This window comes from Odontesthes bonariensis, chromosome 18 (genome assembly GCF_027942865.1).
Source record: "Odontesthes bonariensis isolate fOdoBon6 chromosome 18, fOdoBon6.hap1, whole genome shotgun sequence".
Lineage (NCBI taxonomy): Eukaryota > Metazoa > Chordata > Actinopteri > Atheriniformes > Atherinopsidae > Odontesthes > Odontesthes bonariensis.
Window position 1 is genome coordinate 28,280,479 of NC_134523.1, and position 18,209 is coordinate 28,298,687.

Genomic DNA, 18,209 nt, shown 5'->3' on the forward strand with positions numbered 1-18,209 from the left:
AACGTGTAAAATGTTCATTTAAAGTGAAATGTTGTTTGCAGAGAAGGGGTCAAAGGTCACAAAATGATAATAAAGGAAAGTTCTACACCAGCTTGTGTTCAGTTTACGCGTTTAATAGTTATTTGATTTAAAGAATGTGAGAAACTGGGAGAACGTGGTTGCAGGAACGAGTCGTGGGAGCCTGAACACGACATCCAAAAATCGTTTGAATCAAAGCACGAAAGCTCAACACGATCAAATCTGACCAAATCATCGCGTCTGAAATGCAGAAAGGGCCTCGAGTCGTCCTGCAGCCGAGTTTCTTTCAATGTTCTTTAAACGCCTCCGAGAAAAAGTGCAAAGAGACGAATATTATTGCCCTCATCTGATGACAAAACGCTCAACATCTCATTAGTTTCTCAGGAGAAAAATGGCAGCGAGAGACAGAAAAGAACATTCAGGGAGGGGGGGAATAAAAAAAAAAGAAGGCTGCTTCCTTTTTATCTGATATCTGGGCAGAAAAGACTTCCTCCTCCCGGGTGAAAATACAGCCCTGGGAAAAGCTTCGGTTATTATTGGACGTCCACTCCAAAAGTATTTCCAAGCAGTCCGATGTTGGGCTCTAATAGAAATCTGTGAATGCTTCTCGGGGGCGCGGGACAAAGCTACGGCAGGGCTGTACATCTGTGAGTTTAGAAACAAAGCTTTGTTTGTGAGCCTCAGTCACTTGTGCTCATGAAAGCAGACACTTACTTGAAAAACTTTCTTTTTCTTTGAGGGGGAGGGGGGGGAGAGAACACTCTAAACCTACATCCTGGTATAAATTTGCAGAACGTAATACAGGCCTGATTGTGTGCGGAGCCGACGCAGGATGCATACAAATAGAATCCCCTCTGAAATGTCCTCTTCCTCGCATGGCTCAGTGGCTAATGTACAATAAATCAACAAAAGGGGGCTTTAACAGCAGCAACCGGCAGCTCCGGGACACTGTTATGTTATCTTTTTACAGTATTTAATTGGAAGGTTTCCCTGAAACATTACACCCTGCTTTCAAATGACTGTGGCCAAATCTAAGAGGAGATTGATAAGAATTCGCCCCCCTCCCCTTCTCTTAAAGTCTTTTTTTTTTTTGCCTTTTAGGAGAGTTTTTTTTGCCGAAGGGAGACTAAAGTTACAAGTGTGTGGCATTTGGTGGAGGGAGAATGAAATCGGAGGCTCGGAGGGACGGATAAGGACAGGCTGGGAAAAGGGAAGTTGGCAGTGGTAGCGGGTCAGCAGCGCGCCTCAGAGCCTTACCCACTGCACCAGGTGTCCACTTAATTCAAATGATACTATTATTCATAGACAGAGGAAGAGTATTGAAACGACCCCCCCCACCCACCTCCAAATCATTTGCAACTGAATACAGATATAATCCTGGAAATATAAGTCTCCATTAAGGCTATCCCATTTAGCAAACAAGGCTTCCATTGTGTAGCATGTTGTGTGTATAAATCACAGTCTGAGACGAGGAGGAGGGAGACGGGGGAGAAAACACTCGGTCCAAGACGAGATTTGAGAATGTCACCTCGTCACACATGACAACCGGGAGCGAGTTTAACTTTGAGATTTTTATGGTATTTTACTGGGGCTCAGAAGTCTTTACGCTGATTTTAAAATGACTCGTTTCTACGACGACGAGTCGCCTCGGAGCAGAAACTCATATCATTTGGCTCCTCTCTTTAAGTTGAACAACAACTCTGAACTATAACTTCTGCTTATTTTGCTCGACAAAGCTGGAGCAGAAAATGCTGATATCTGTAAACCCAGCATGAGACTCTGTTTCTATTATTGTTTTAATATTGTTATTGTTTATTATTGTTTTTACATTGTTTTTATTGTTTTAATATTGTTATTGTTTATTATCATTTTTTACATTGTTTTAATATTGTTATTGTTTATTATCGTTTTTACATTGTTTTAATATTGTTATTGTTTATTATTGTTTTTACATTGTTTTTATTGTTTTAATATTGTTATGGTTTATTATCGTTTTTACATTTTTAAATATTGTTATTGTTTTTACATTGTTTTTATTGTTTTATTATTGTTATTGTTTATTATCGTTTTTACATTGTTTTTATGTTTTATACCTTATATTTCGTGTTTGTACTCACTTTGTTTCAGCCACGGCTGTTTTAAAGGGCTTTATAAATAAAGTTGAGTTTAGTTGTAAAAGTAAGAGCCTGTTTATCCAGAATGGCTTGGATGTGGTGTGTATGGAAGGCCGAACCCGCCAAAACCATAAAATTAACGAGCGAAAAAATAAATACAGATTTATTTCCTTTGTCCAGTTGAGATACACGATCACTCAGTGGGGTCACATGGCACTGAAAGGATCAAATTATTGGCTAAATTACAGTAAGATTGGGTTATTAAGTGCATGTAGACACCTTAATCTGACTAATATTGGATCGGATCGGATTAAGACCTCTTCTCTTTAAGTTGAACACCAACTCTGAACTATAACTTCTACTTATTTTGCTCCACAAAGTTGGACACGAAAGGAGCAGAAAATGCTGATATCTGTAAACTTTAACTAAGAGCCTGTTTATTCAGAATGGCTTGGATGTAGTGAGTATGGAAGGCCGAAACCGCCAAAACCATAAAATTAACGAGTGAAAAAAATAAATACAGATTTATTTCCTTTGTCCAATAGAGATACACGATCACTCAGTGGGGTCACATGGCACTGAAAGGATCGGATTATTGGCTAAATTACAATAAAACTGAGTTATTAAGTGCATGTAGATAGACACCTTAATCTGACAAGAAATTGGATCGGATTAAGACCTCTTCTCTTTAAGTTGAACAACAACTCTGAACTATAAAACAGTCAGAAGCACATAGTTTTAAGGTTTACAAACTTTTATATTACAAAATGTGTTCCTGAAACTTGGTTTATTGTAATTTTCTTTCAAAGATTTTGTTATTTTGTCTGTTTTGTTAAGTTTATTCCGGTGAGCTGTTTTCTGAAACATATTTTAATTTAAATATTGTTACATTGTGCTTTATTTTGTGAAATATTTAGTTTTCTGAAACATATTTTAGTTGAAATATTGTTACATTTTGCTTTATTTTGTGAAATATTTAGTTTTCTGAAACATATTTTAGTTTAAATATTGTTACATTTTGCTTTATTTTGTGAAAAATTTAGTTTTCTGAAACACATTTTCTCTTTCCTTGTTCCCTAAAATGGTCTTGTGTTTTCTGTTTTCATTTCTTTTTCTTGTGTTTTGTAGCTCAGGGCCTCAGTATGGTTGGATCCACACATTGTTTTACGTCTGCTTTAATCATTTTTCTGGCATCGTGTCTTTTTATTTTGATAAACTTCACTGTACACTGACCCTCTACGTGTTAAATTATCGACCGTTTGGGTGACAGATGTGAAGGCAGACAATAAATAACACAATAACTCACAGCCCTGACGCAAGCTGATGTTCAGCTGCCTAAAATCAGTTACTGATATGGACTGAAACTTGTTTTTAGGAGCAAACCCCTCCTGCTTGTGCGTGTTGCTCAGTGCACTGCAGACAGCAGGAGTTCATCCTCAGTCGCAGAATCCATCTAATCCTTGAGAGAAGTGTGTGATGGACCAGTGCAATCATGCCAAACAATGGCCTCTCGCACAAGGTCCGTAAGGTTAGAGGAGCAGCTTCTTTATAAAAGCAGACAATGTCAAGCTCCCGAGGACTTTTCTTCTCTGATTTCAGAGACCGCAGAAGAAGAGGTTCACTGTGTGTCAATTACAGTTCAATCTCCCACTCGCTTGTGTAAATATCGAATGGAGAGACTTTGTATTAAAAGACACCTTTACGAGGATAACCCGGTGATCCTGCTTTTTCTGCATGTAGCAGTTTCACTTTCACTCCTCCTCCTGTAAGACTTCATCGCCTCTGATATCAAAGAGATGAAATGTAACTTTCTTTATTCTTCTTTTTATCTAAAGATCTTTGTTTTTGCTGAAGACCCAGAAGCTGATCCTTATTTTTACTATTTAAAATCTCCTTTGGGTCACTTAAAGCCTTGCAAAGTGAGTTTAACAACCAAATAAATAATTTTGAAAAGCAGAGTATCGTGAAGGTTTGTCAGCAATGTGAGGAACAAAAATCCCTTTGCAGTGACAACCAACAATAAACTGTTTCAGAGGCTGTTTTTTTACACCTGCGTCTTCTTCTACTGACTCAAAAATACTGAGCTTGTTTTTTGTGTGTGTGTTCAGGTAAAAATCCTACACACCATTACTTTGAAAGATGGATTGTAGGGGAAGTTTTAAAATCCACTCAAATGTAGGAAAACCTTAAACATTACAAACATGTTTTAATTTAAAAAAAAATACGTTAGATGTAAAGAACAATGCATCAAACCATTAAATATAATTTGCGTTGACAGCTAGCAGCTAACTCTACTATCAGCTAAATAAGCTAATGTGATGTTTGTTATGTTGAAACGAAAAGGATCGATTAGTGAGCAAATCTGTGCTAAAATGAGTCACAACACCAAATAATGGGAAAAGTGATGATTGGAAACATTTTGGATTTCACATCAAAGATGGTAAAGTATCAAAAAAAGATGAGACTGTTTGTCGAGGTTTAAAAAAGCCTGTGTTAGCCTGTGAACCTGTGAACCTATTAGCCTGTTAGCCTGTTAGCCTATTAGCCTGTTAACCTGTTAAGGACAGATTATAGTTCTGCGTCTATCGTCTTGGCGTGTTGCTTTGCTCTGGTCGCGAACCACTTTTCATGTTATGGTTCTGCAACCTCGGTCTGGAATTTCTAGGGATGCACAGCAGTGCAACTCGCGAGAATTTCGGTGGGCGGTGACGAGAACTTCGGCGGCGCCGGCGGAAGTGTTTATTTAAAAAAAAATAAATAAATGTATACAAGATATGGATTTGGAGTTGCTCGACATCGAAGAAGAACAGCTTCTTTTATTGGAGTTGGCGAAAATGCAAAGGAGGAAGCCACACAGACAACCGGAAAGGCACACCGAGGACCAATCACAGCCGCTTTTGTCTGCGCACTTCTGTTGGTGGTCTGTGTGCGTCTGTCGCGTAGTCAGGATTTTTTTGAGGTGCACGAGAACGCGCGCAGAGCCTCTGCGTGGGGGAGTGGTCAAGATTTTGACACTTGCAGAGGCTATGCGTCCGAGCGTCAGAGGCTTTGCGTCTGAAGCATAAATCAGCCTTTAGCCTGCCACCCAAATGAGTTGTGCTCCTCTGTACAGTCAGTCATAGCAGGTCCCTTGTTAGCAACCATCATCGACAAGATAGCAAGTTTTATGAATATAAACTTTTGGAATATTAAAATGGTTATTTCTGATTTGTTTGGACTAAAAGTTTGAAGAGACTTAAGGCGCTAGCATGGTTGCCGCGTCTGTCACGGCGGTGTCGCACCGTGACGTCAAAATGACGTTTCAGGCCTGGCGCTTCCCTTGAAAAGACGGCGCAGCGCGTTGTCGTGCACCAGGCGATTTTTGTAACTTGGCGGCGCCGAGCACAACGAACCGGATGGACCGATGTGAGACCAGGCTCAGTGAGGAGGTGCGTTTGTACAGACAGCTGTACGAAACTGCAGTGAAACAGCACGGGGACCACATAAACTCCCCAAACTGATGCACAGAGATTGGCAGAACTTTGGGGAAAGAGGGAGAGTTCTGTAAGAATGTGTGGAAGAAGCTACGGGACAGATACGTGAAGGCAAAGAAGAGGGCAGAGACTCTGTTGATGCCGGGGGCTTAACGTAGCAGCGCCACCTATGTGACGGAGAAAATTGCAATTACTGGCGCAACGACTTGCGCCACTATACATGGCGGGCACGAAATCGTGACGTCATCAACACCGCTCGCGCTGGCAGACGCGGCAACCATGCTAGAGCCTTTACACCTCTAATGGGTCGTCTCTTCCTCTGTTGACCTGAACACATGAGGAGTACCTCTGGGTTCTATTCTGGTGACCCGTTTTATTTTCTTTGTATGTGCCCTTTAAGCTGTGATTATGATCATACAGACACTTGTAGAGGCAGATATGCTCTTTATGTTCATTAAAGCCGACCCTTGCACACCTTTAGTGATTTCATTTATTGCACGTGACGTGCGATAAGATTTAAGCCGTGTCCTTACCTTGAACATCTTTAAAGACGCTGAAATGGATGTAGACTAAATGTTTTTTAAGCATTTTTTTATAGGTGCATTTTTAGTAAAAATGGACCAACTGAAGACACATTTACAAAGTTTTTCTTTATTAGTAAATCAACCACTTCAGCTCAGTTTTCTGCCAGCCTTTCATGCCTTTTTTTTTTACCTGACTCTGTTTCAGATTAACGTGAAAATGCTTGTTATACGTCTTCAATATCCTCATAGTATCTACACAAATCCCCATAAATTCCTTATTCAGTTTAATCTTTTCATTATCACCTCTCCAGACCCCTCTGTCTCCATCCCTCTGTCTCAAAACTGAAGTTCCCATGACCCGTCACAATACAGTGATGATGTATTCAAGCAGTGATGTATGAAATGCAGGCAAATAAAAACCTTTGTCCTCCCACACTGGCTAATTATTTGACAGATTGGAGCCCTGTTGTGTGTGGATACTGTGAAGAACCCCTCGCCGCCCATCCCCCACCCAATAAAGAGGCCACTTGCAGAAAAAAAAATTCCTCCATAGCCTCCCTTTTCTATTCTTTGTTAGAAGATTACATTTTTTCACCACATTTTGGAATGACAAAATGGTGGAGAACTGTGGGTTTTCTGGAGGGGGACCCTGTGTGCTCCGGCAGTGACGGGGGGGGGGCAGGACAGCAGTCAGTGGCAGCTTAAAAAGATTTTCTCAAGCAGAAATATTTAATCTTCTCAGGGAAAATAAAGCAGAGGACAAAAAGAAGCTAATCATCCTCAGGTCTCCCCCTCTCTGCCTATAGTTATCTGTAAAAAAAACAAAAAACTGGAGAGACAAAGATTATATAAGATTGATAGAATAAATCTGCATTTATAATTATGACGGGTTTCCCACATTCGTGTGCCGTTTCTGCATCTATGAGACAGCTTTTCTGTCACTTTCACTATGACATAGATTCCCTGCAGAGGCAAAACTTTTAGCTAAAACTGACGGAAAAAAGGAAAATGTTTCAGTCTGTAAATACGAAAGTTTGATCAAAACAGTTCATCTGGACTTATCGAACGCTTTAAAAGCTCTTTATTTTAGTCAGTTTTGTGCAATAAATGCTGTCTGTGCAGACTCCAGTGAATGGTTCATAACTGTTGTGGCTCAGCGTGAAGCTTTTAGAAAGATATAAAAGCTTTCAGGATTCAGAAATAACTGAATAACTCCATTCAGGTCACCTTGACTGTATTAATGGTTAAAGATCAATGGGACGGGTGTAGTTATAACCAGAGGTGGGTAGTAACGAGTTACATTTACTTGAGTAAGTTTTTGGAAACATTATACTTCTAGGAGTAGTCTTAAATCTCTATACTTTTTACTTTTACTTGAGTAGATCTGTGCAGCAGAAACTGTCCTCTTACTCCACTACATTAGGCTACAATGAGCTGGTTACTTCTCTTCTTACCTCTTTGGTATTCTACACCTCATTTTAATGTTTTATTCTGACAGAGAGAGAGATTTCCGCCAAAGGCTCTACCACCTGACTGTGTTCCACCAATCAGACGTAGCCGTGCAGTCTGGTCACGTGACCATACTCAATCTCAGCGGCAGGACGGGTTAGCTTTAGCATTAGCAGTCGTAGCAAACAAACAAAGAAACAGATGAAAAATGTCAGAATCAACGGTGGGAAATGAAGACGCAGACGAGGCCTCATACTGAAAGCATGTTTACCTTACAAAGAGTGAGAAACAGCAGCTACATTATGTGTCTTCTGTGTCAACCAAAACAAACATACATTTTAGCAGAAACTCAACATCTAACTTGAGGAAACATGTAGCGGTAAGTTTCCTAAACTCGTTTTTTTCCCCATGGATAGGTGAATGTTTGGTTTTTAGGTTACATATGGGTTACATATGTTTTAAACATTTCCTAAGTCTCTTTTATTTTTTATTGAAGTTCTTGAATTTACCTGGATTATTTTAAATTTAAGCTATTTTGTAATTAATTAATTAATTTTAATTTATTTTATCAGTTGGATGAACTCTAATTTACCTAAAGATGATTATTTAGTATTTTTGTCTGTCTGATTGAATGCTTGTGTTAACAAATAAATCAGACGTTACTCAACTACTACTTTTTTCACCAAGCAGTTTTTTACTCTTACTCAAGTAATTATTTGGATGACTACTTTTTACTTTTACTTGAGTCATATTATTCTGAAGTAACAGTACTTTTACTTGAGTACAATTTTTGGCTACTCTACCCACCTCTGGTTATAACTCAGTCTCAGTTTCATGATGAAAACCGTACAGTTAGCTACAACGTTCCTGCCTCAGAGACACAGCAGATGTTACGTTACGTGATGATTTGACTTGGAAGGTGCTTGTGAGGAGAAATCAGGGGATGTTGGCTGCTTTTATTCCACAGACTCCTCTGCTAGAGGCAAGACTTTTTATTAGGGCTGGGCGAGTTAACTAGTTATTATCGAGTTAACTCGTTGATTATTTAACGCCGACAAATATTTTATCATGCATTAGCGCAGGTTTTATTATTTATTTCATTATTGTAAAAGTCTGTTGCTCACAGGCTTTTATTTTGTAAAAGTCTGTTGCTGTCTGCTGTGGAACCGGAAAAGAAAGTAATCGGCGGATCCACCAAACATGGAGAAGGGTACGGAACTTTTACTCGGCCATTTTCATTTTAAAGTTCTTCCAGACGGCGGAGTCGACAGAACCAAAGTCATCTGTAAACTCTGCCAAGTTGAATTGTCTTCTCACCGTAGTAGTTCCGTCTAAAATATCACTTAAAGGCAAAACACACAACTGATAGCAGCAAGTCATTCAAGGAAACAGACAGTGGAGCGAGGCTTCTACATAAAAACTACAGAAAGATGCTGATGTTAAAAGTGTGTTTGCACAACAAATGTTATGGCACTTTCATTCATATGGCAGCACATTTAAAATAAAACTAAATGCTAAAAGATATACACTACTTTTGGATTCATTTTTGGATTCTGCGTACAAAAGCGATTAATCAGGGAAATCATGTGATTACTTAGATTAAACATTTTAATCGTTGCCCAGCCCTACTTTTTATATCTGTGGACGAATTAATACGACGCGTCACCAAAAAGTGTGTAAGAAATTGGCTTGAGAGGATTTATCTGAAGTAAAGCGGTTAGTCTGCAGGTTTGAAAGAAATTTTCACCTAAATTCAGCAAGTTCGGGGTTTCATTAAGGCTAAATGTGTTGGTCATTTAGTTCATAAACACAGATTTGTTCTTGGTCTTACGGGCTCTGATCAGCCCAACAAACTTTATCTGGATTATAGATTTAAGTGAAGATGAAATCACCTTAAATTGAGTTAAAATTCACTGTAAATAGTCACAGAAAGAACCTCAATCAAGGATTTTTGCAGAAACATTTATTAGTTTGTTTTCTTTATAATAAAACCTTGTGGGTATCTGTGCACGTTCGTGGCTACCGAGGGTTTAAATTGGCTGAAGAATATCAAGAATCTTTATTGTCACTATGCAGGCATAATGAAATTTAGTTCAAGAGCTCTCTAAAAAGATATCTAAATAATATACAAGAGAATAAAAATAGTAAAAGTTAAAGTAAAAATATATATAAACATATTAAACATCTTCCAGAATGAATCATTTGTGTTTATTTTGATTATTTAGACAGATGTTGTTATAGTGAAAACATCTGTTTAAATATTATATATTTAAAATCAAAACAGTGAAATTAAATTAATTACTAATTAATAAAATTAAACGCTGGAATTAAAGCAGCTACTGATGAAATCAGTTAAAATGACTCAAATGAAACAATAATTAAAAGAAATGTAAAAAAGATGATAAATGAAAATAGAATAAAGTTTTAAAATGTTATAAAACACATCCCGAGCCTCCCTACATGATAACACTGACCCGACTGGATCATTACGAGTCGATTCTTTGTTGTTTTGGTTCGTTCACAAAGAAAGATCTGACATTTAGGACCAAAGATGAACTTTTGTTCTCATTTCTAACAGAATCCGAGCGACCTCAGATCACACCCACATCGTTGCTCATTCTTTTGTTTCGTCTTCTCGTGTCTCAGATGCTGGTTGAGCCAGCGTCGTACATCACGGCCTCTCTGTGACGAATATCACAGGCTCCGGTTTTGGACAGTGCAGCTACCAGAGTTTATCCTCTCGGCATCTGGCTGCGAGGAACAGGAGACCGGAGCAAAGCATCTGTGGGGTCCCGTCCTCCCCCCCGCACGGCTGGAGGAACACTTGGCTTGGGCCCAGTGGCGAGGTGGCTGGAGTATTAACTGCTCAACTTCCCCCAAAGTAGAAGGTTAAAGCCCTTTCACAGCATCCTCCCTCCCAGCCTCAGCAGCACAGAGCATATGCTCTTTAAAAACATACGGTCAGCAACAAAACCTCGGCTCATTCCACAATGAAAACGCTCGCTTTGAACCAAGAGTGGTGGATGTAAAGATGCTTTAAAAAGCCGATTAGAGGTTCCAGTGCCAGGCCGCAGTTATTTATCAGGCACATATTGTCCCAATTAGCACGATTACGGCTGCTTGACCTTCTTGCACCACCCTCGTTTGTATCATGTCAACGTGAAAACACTGCTGCTCACTCCCTGGTCAAATTACCCCCACGCTATTTAAATCTGTGATCCAGCAAAGAGGGAGCCTCCTGTTAATGATCTTTATCCCACCGCAAAACAAAACCGTCCGATCATCTGCAGCAGACATAAAGAAGAAAAAGTCTTAGTTTGCCCAACGCGGATAAAATAGCTCGCTAATAATGAGCTATTTCCCAAAGACTGTGGTAATATGAACAGATTAAGTATTTATATTTGTGTCTTTTACCAGCTCAGCTAAAAAAAAAAAAACAAGATTCTAACTTGTTTTAGATGTTTCTTTTCATAAAATCTCATTTAAACGCCTAAAACTAACCGATATCCCGTAAAAACAAAGACGAGTTTGGACCTAAAGCAACTGCAGAAAGTTGTGGATCAGACGGGAGATTAATTCAAGTCCAAGTGAGGACAGAAAAGTAGGGCTGGGCAACGATTAAAATGTTTAATCTAATTAATCACATGATTTCCCTGATTAATCGCATTTGTACGCAAAATCCAATAATGAATCCAAAAGTATTGTATAGATTTTAGCATTTAGTTTTATTTTAAATGTGCTGCCATATGAATGAAAGTACCATAACATTTGTTGTGCAAACACACTTTTAACATCAGCATCTTTCTGTAGTTTTTATGTAGAAGCCTCGCTCCACTGTCTGTTTCCTTAAATGACTTGCTGCTATCAGTTGTGTGTTTTGCCTTTAAGCGATATTTTAGACTGGAACTACTACGGTGAGAAGACAATTCAACTTGGCAGAGTTTACAGATGACTTTGGTTCTGTCGACTCCGCCGTCTAGAAGAACTTTAAAATGAAAATGGCCGAGTAAAAGTTCTGTACCCTTCTCCATGTTTGGTGGATCCGCCGATTACTTTCTTTTCCTGTTCCGCAGCAGACAGCAACAGGCTTTTACAAAATAAAAGCCTGTGAGCAACAGACTTTTACAAAATAAAATAAATAATAAAACAGGGGTGGTCAGTGGTGTAGTGGGTTGAGCAGGCGCCCCATGTACAAGAGGCTATAGTCCTCGCTGCAGCTGGCGAGTCCCGCATCAGACGGCCATGTGCTGCATGTTGTTCCCCCTCTCTCTGCCCCCTGCTTCCTGTCTCTCTGAACTCCATTTCCATTTCCATTTCCATTAAAGGCACAAAAGCCCCAAAAAATTATTTAAAAAAAACTGTGTTAATGCGTGATAAAATATTTATCGGCGTTAAATAATTAGCGTGTTAACGCGATAATAACAAGTTAACTCGCCCAGCCCTGGTAAAAATGTACAGAGGCGTTCATTAAAAATGCATAAAGAGCTTTATTCCAGGTCGATATAACAGATTATTTACTATGATATATATGAATCAGGTCAATCAAAAGGTAACGAGTATCTGCTAACTGATATATCTGATTTAAACTCTGAACAACCTCGGTCTGCTGACCTCTAACCATCCGGGTGCATTTTGGAGCTTTAACTGAAACTGTACATTAATAAATAGATAAATAAATAAATAAATATCCCACAAAGTGAAAAACAGATTATGAGCTCGTTTGAGTTGTTTTTTGTCTGTTTGAAAGAAGACTTCATGCACTCAACTTTACAAAGCTTGATTGACCTGTTAATGATTAAAATTACTCACCAGATGTTTCCGGTCTGAGCCGATAAACTCAGGGACTGACCAGCGTCTCACCAGATGTGATAAAACATCCCAGATGTTCCATTTCCCTCCTGTGGGTCTCCACCACAGCAGTTGTTTTTTCCTCCTGGATGTCTGTTTCCTGTCAGGACAGCTACTTCTTCTTCTGAATTACAGCTGCTACCACCGCCTGCTGACACCACACAGCTGAGTTCATTCACTTCAAACAGATGTTTACAGGATCTATTCATTGTCTAATGATTCACTAATATAATGTGTCCCACTTCTGAGTTATGAGGAAACTACTTTCAGGAACTTTTTATTTGTTCCTGCAGGAACTGTGAAAATGATGTGAACTTTATTGAAAGCAGAAAGTCTACACAATAAACAAATACGACAGAATTAATACAAAATCCACTCAAAGTAAAAGGTAGATGCGAAACTGATGCGAGAAATGATAAAAAAAACTGATTTAAAGTGACAAAATGGGCTCAGAACTGATAGCAGATGTGCAACAATACACCCACATTTGTGATAAATGTAATTAAAACTATGATATCTTTTAATTAATTCAGTTTCAGCTGCATTGCATCGATGGCTGTTAAACACTGTGGATCATTAAATGTTCCTTTTGTGCACGTCAGTATAATTATGGTCACTGATTGACTAATATTGTTGCATTAATTTTTTTAGTAATTAAAGCGATACAATGTAACTTCTCAAAAATCCCATTATGGAGCTCCCCCTACAGGCTTGGAGGTAATGTACGGTTACACTGTCGTAAATACAACACCCTTTCGCTTTCACGTTTCACGTTTGTTGACGAACCGGTGAGGAGTCAGAAGGTGCAAGCTATGTCGACCGAGAAGGTAAGAGTAATCAAATGTACCTGGGAGCGTGAGAGGGGTCTATTTGTTTTTGCGGTAGGTGTGCCAGAAAGCAAGTCGAAGTACTTCCGCTCAGCTCCCGGGCCGGTCCAGCAAAGTTACATAGCGCAGTTTTTCCAACTCAGACCCCCGAAGGGCATAGGAGACAGGCCAATCGTAACATTAAAACTCATTCTAGCCGCACAATTTTTTTCAAGCTGTTATTTTAAGGTAGAAATGTTACATAGTATTGCTTTAAAGTCTAATAATGCTGTAAAATGCACAAACTAACACGAGTTGAGAGAAAGTGAAACCTTTTATTTTTTTTAATTTATTTTAGTATTATTATTGTTTTAAATTATATAGCTGTTTTATTGTTTTATTTTTTTTAATTTATTTTAGTATTATTATTGCTTCCTATAGCTGTTTTATTCTTTTAATAAAAAAAAATGTATTTTAGTATCATTGTTTTAAATTATATAGCTGTTTTATGTATTTTAATTCATTCTTTTAATATTTTTTTGTTTTTATTTTTCTGTACAGCAGTTTGGTCAACTGAGGTTGTTGTAAAGTGCTTTATAAATAGGATTCGATTGGATAAGAAGGGTTATGAGAAAAAGTAGTTTTGGGTCAAGTTAAAGCAGTTCGATGTGTATTTACAGCAAATCTAGAATAAAAAGTAGAAACAAACTGCAGTTTATAGAAACAAAAGTCTGATAAAAATGTTATGACAAATCTGATCATTCAGAGCTCAGCTGAGTGATCCAGACGTGCAACAAGAGAAGATGGAGCCGGTTAAAAGTCGGTGTGAGTTGTGGCTCTGCAGGCAGCAGGGTCGAGGACGCTCCTCGGGCCTGTTGGGCTATTGAAACGGATCTCTGGATGTTTTGTTTTGGCTAATGGCTAACGCCTCGGCTCGTATGTCTGTGTCACAGCGACGGCCAAGGCAGCCGCCCGCCCGGCTCTCTGGGTGTGCGGGACACAGTTAGGAGTGGGCTGGTTTCAGCAGGAGAGGGGGGTCAGTCTTCGAAGGGACCACATGGAAATGAGGCCCATTCATCCCTGGACCCAAACCCCCCCCCCAACCGGCATATGGCATGCCATTGTCCTTGGCCGTTGAGCCAGAAGTGATGCAATTTGTTGGCATGTCCTGTCATTTCACAAACTACCCATCCCATTGAGACCTCCAGAAAACAACAGCAGAAGACATGGAAGGGCAGCCAACAGCTCCACGTCGACCAACAGCCTGCCAAGCTCGGGCAAGAGGGAAATGAAAAATAACTGGCTTCAAACGCCAATGATGATTTAGACCTTCATAAGAAAGCCGAACAATGAAAAGATATTCGTCTTAAACTGCACTGAAACCCTGCATTAGTTGATGAAGTCGTGATGGAAGTGAAAGTGGAAATATTCAGTTAGCACGGAGGTGGAGACCTGAGAGAAGCTGAAGGTTTAATTCAAATGATGAAAGTGGCGGAAGATTCAGTCGGTGGTTCGAAATAAAAAAACGTTCATCGGGATCAATGTGGAGCGAATAAACTAGTGTGTGTAGAGCGGTCAGCAGGTGGCAGTAAGGGCTTCAGAGTTGTGCTGCTAGCTGGAAACAAGAGGTCATCCCGGCACGCCGATTTTCCCCAGTGGCCACTCGTGGTATTGCAACAAAAAAACTTTGCTAACTTTTTGAGTTAGTAAGCGAGTTTGAGTAAGCGAGAAGTTCCTGGATGCATACTAGATTCTCTGAAATGTTGGGTATGCATCATGAGGTTACTACTCATACTCAAACTACCCAAGATGCAACGTATCGTGACGTCGCCGATCGTCATTTCCTGTCAAAACGGCAGTTTCAAGCTAGCTACAACGAGGGTAGGTTCACTTCCTGTTTTCAAAACAAAAGCACCAATTGTATCGTAATGGCTTTCCCTATGATAACAGGCAACGGGTATTTTATTTTGTGAAAATAACCGGAAGTGCGTTGCTCACTGCGGCTAGCTTTAGTAGTGCCGAATTCTTTGGAACAAAATTGTAAACAGCCGGTATTTTGTCAGGTTTTCAACACGTTGGGGATCTAAACAACTACTTTCTCGCCTGAAAATGTTTCAAATGTTGCTAAAGTTTACAGTTTACAGTCTAGAGTTTAGAGCTTAAAGCTGCCGTCGGCAACTTTTTTTTTAGTCATATTAGCTTGAACTGTCATGGGATTCTGGAAGTAGAATATTAAATAGGCTGTTTAGGAAAAATCCCGAATTCTGTAGCTCCCCCTGTAATCGTGCTTGCAAAAATCGAGCACTCCCGGCTGTTTTTAACCAATCACGTTAGGTTTATTATTTATCTATTATCTGAGCAGAACAGTCACCAACCACATCTTCCATGCTGAGTGTGAGTCTGCCCCCAGCTTGTGTGCGCGCACAGTGGTGTGAACTCACGTGCACAACCTCGTCCACAGAGGGGGAGGGACCTGAAAGTTGTATCAGTTCGAATTTTCCGACTTTAGACTCGGAATTTTGAAAACCTGCCGATGGCAGCTTTAAGAGAAATCAGCTTCAGGCTGGCAGAGAGAATCAGTTCCAGAGAGAATCAGATCCAGAGAGAATCAGATCCAGAGAGAATCAGATCCAGAGAGAATCAGATCCAAAGAGAATCAGATCCAGAGAATCAGATCCAGAGAGAATCAGATCCAGAGAATCAGATCCAGAGAGAATCAGATCCAGAGAGAATCAGATCCAGAGAGAATCAGATCCAGAGAATCAGATCCAGAGAGAATCAGATCCAGAGAGAATCAGATCCAGAGAGAATCAGATCCAGAGAATCAGATCCAGAGAGAATCAGATCCAGAGAGAATCAGATCCAGAGAATCAGATCCAGAGAGAATCAGTTCCAGAGAGAATCAGATCCAGAGAGAATCAGATCCAGAGAGAATCAGATCCAGAGAATCAGATCCAGAGAGAATCAGATCCAGAGAATCAGATCCAGAGAGAAATTCCAGACAGAATCAGATCCAGAACAAGTACAAACTAAAAGATGTTCATTGAAGTGTTTGACTTGAATGTGAGCGCTGAAAGCTTTTCATGTTATGAATTTGAAGATCTGAAGAAGTTTTTGTTCAGTTATGAAAGCCTGTCAAAGGTTTAACGTGTTGGCTAAAGTTTGTCCTCCATCACGTCATTCATTCATACTTAAATGTACAGACTTTCACTCTTTTTCACCGATATGCTGTTGCTACAAAGCAAATGATTAAGCCAAGTTGAAATATTATGGATGGACACAATTAGCCTTCCCTTCGCCTCTGTATTCAGTTGTGCACGGTTCACTTTGCATTGGGAATGAGGCTTTTTCACAAAAGTAAACTAGAGAATTCGGAGAATTTGACCCAAATCTTCTCCAAAGTTGCCAATTCTCTGCCGGTGAAGTGTTCTCAAAACTGTAAATACTCCAGAGTTGTTCCTGTTATCCACTAAAAAGTGTTTTTTTTTTTACATTTTATTTCTTTATTGGTCTGCATATCTCATATTGGTCAGCTTTTGTGCTGATATTGAATATCACAGATATTTTTACTGTCAAACGATTAAAATAGTCAAGAGCAATTAATCCCCATGATTGTCCATAGTTAACTCATGATTAATCGCTAAATAAATATACCCCATATTTTATCCATATACCCTTTATTTCTTATTGGTTCAGTCTGCTCTTTTAAATTTATTTTTACCTTTATTTTAACATGTACAAATCTGTTTTTATTTAGTTTACTGATGAAAACAAAGTTTCAGTGCAATCTGTTGGTTTCCTTAGCTAGGAAATTGTTTTTGAATTGGCTCTATATGAACGAATTGGATTATTTTATGAATAATTATGATTACAATTAATTGAATTCCAATTGGTTTGAATTGGACTTTATTATCTAAGTACCTTGAGAGGACATTTGTTGTATTTGGCGCTATATAAATAAAAATGAATTGAATTGAATGTTTGTTATTATTATTATTATTACTATTATTATTATTTACCCTACTCTTCATACTGTAGATTTGTATATAACTGATGTTTATTCTCTATTCTTATTCTATTCTATTTGCTTGTTTTTACTTTAATTGTTTACATATCTTTTATACTGTACGCTGCTGCAACACAATAATTTCCCAAATTGGGATGAATAAAGTACTTATCTATCCATCTATCTATCTATCTATCTATCTATCTATCTATCTATCTATCTATCTATCTATCTATCTAATTGAACTTTTAATAAATATTCTAAATGCACCTTAAGTAGCTATTCTTAATACTCTTATCAACAGATTAGCAGATAAATAAACTTGCTTATTATTATATTTATTCTTAAAAAAATCCAAAATGAATTGTCCTGACAAATACTGTCCGACATTCTCAAAAAATATATGCTGAAAGCTTATCGTGGCAAACTGAAGCCCTGCAGAAACAACATTATAAGCAACATTACTGACCTGAATGTGACGTTCACACTTTAAAGAATGAATCTACACATTGGAACTGTGTCTAACGTTGCTGAGGAGTTATCCAGGCGTCTCAAACTCCTCTCCAGAGGGAGCGGGCCTCTCTGCTTCAAGGTCAAGGTTATTCATACAGCACATTTACAACAACAACAGCTGCCCAAAGAACTGTAACTTTATAAAAGTAGAATAGAAAAGCAATAAAAAACCTGAAAGTGTCTGAGCAGCTCCGATGTGAAGGGAGAGACTTCCTCTGAATAGGCTCGGTCACCCCTGGATTTGAGCCTGGAATATGGATCCTCCAGAAGGAGCTGGGCTGAAGACCTCAGAGCTCCAACTGGAACATGTTGGAAGAAGCTCTGACAAATATGATGGAGCCATAACATTTAAAGCTGGATTCTAAAAGACTTGAGACTCGACTCGGACTTGGAAGTTAAAGACTCGGCACTTGACTTGACTTGAGACACGATGACTTGAATGACTTGAATGTTATTCA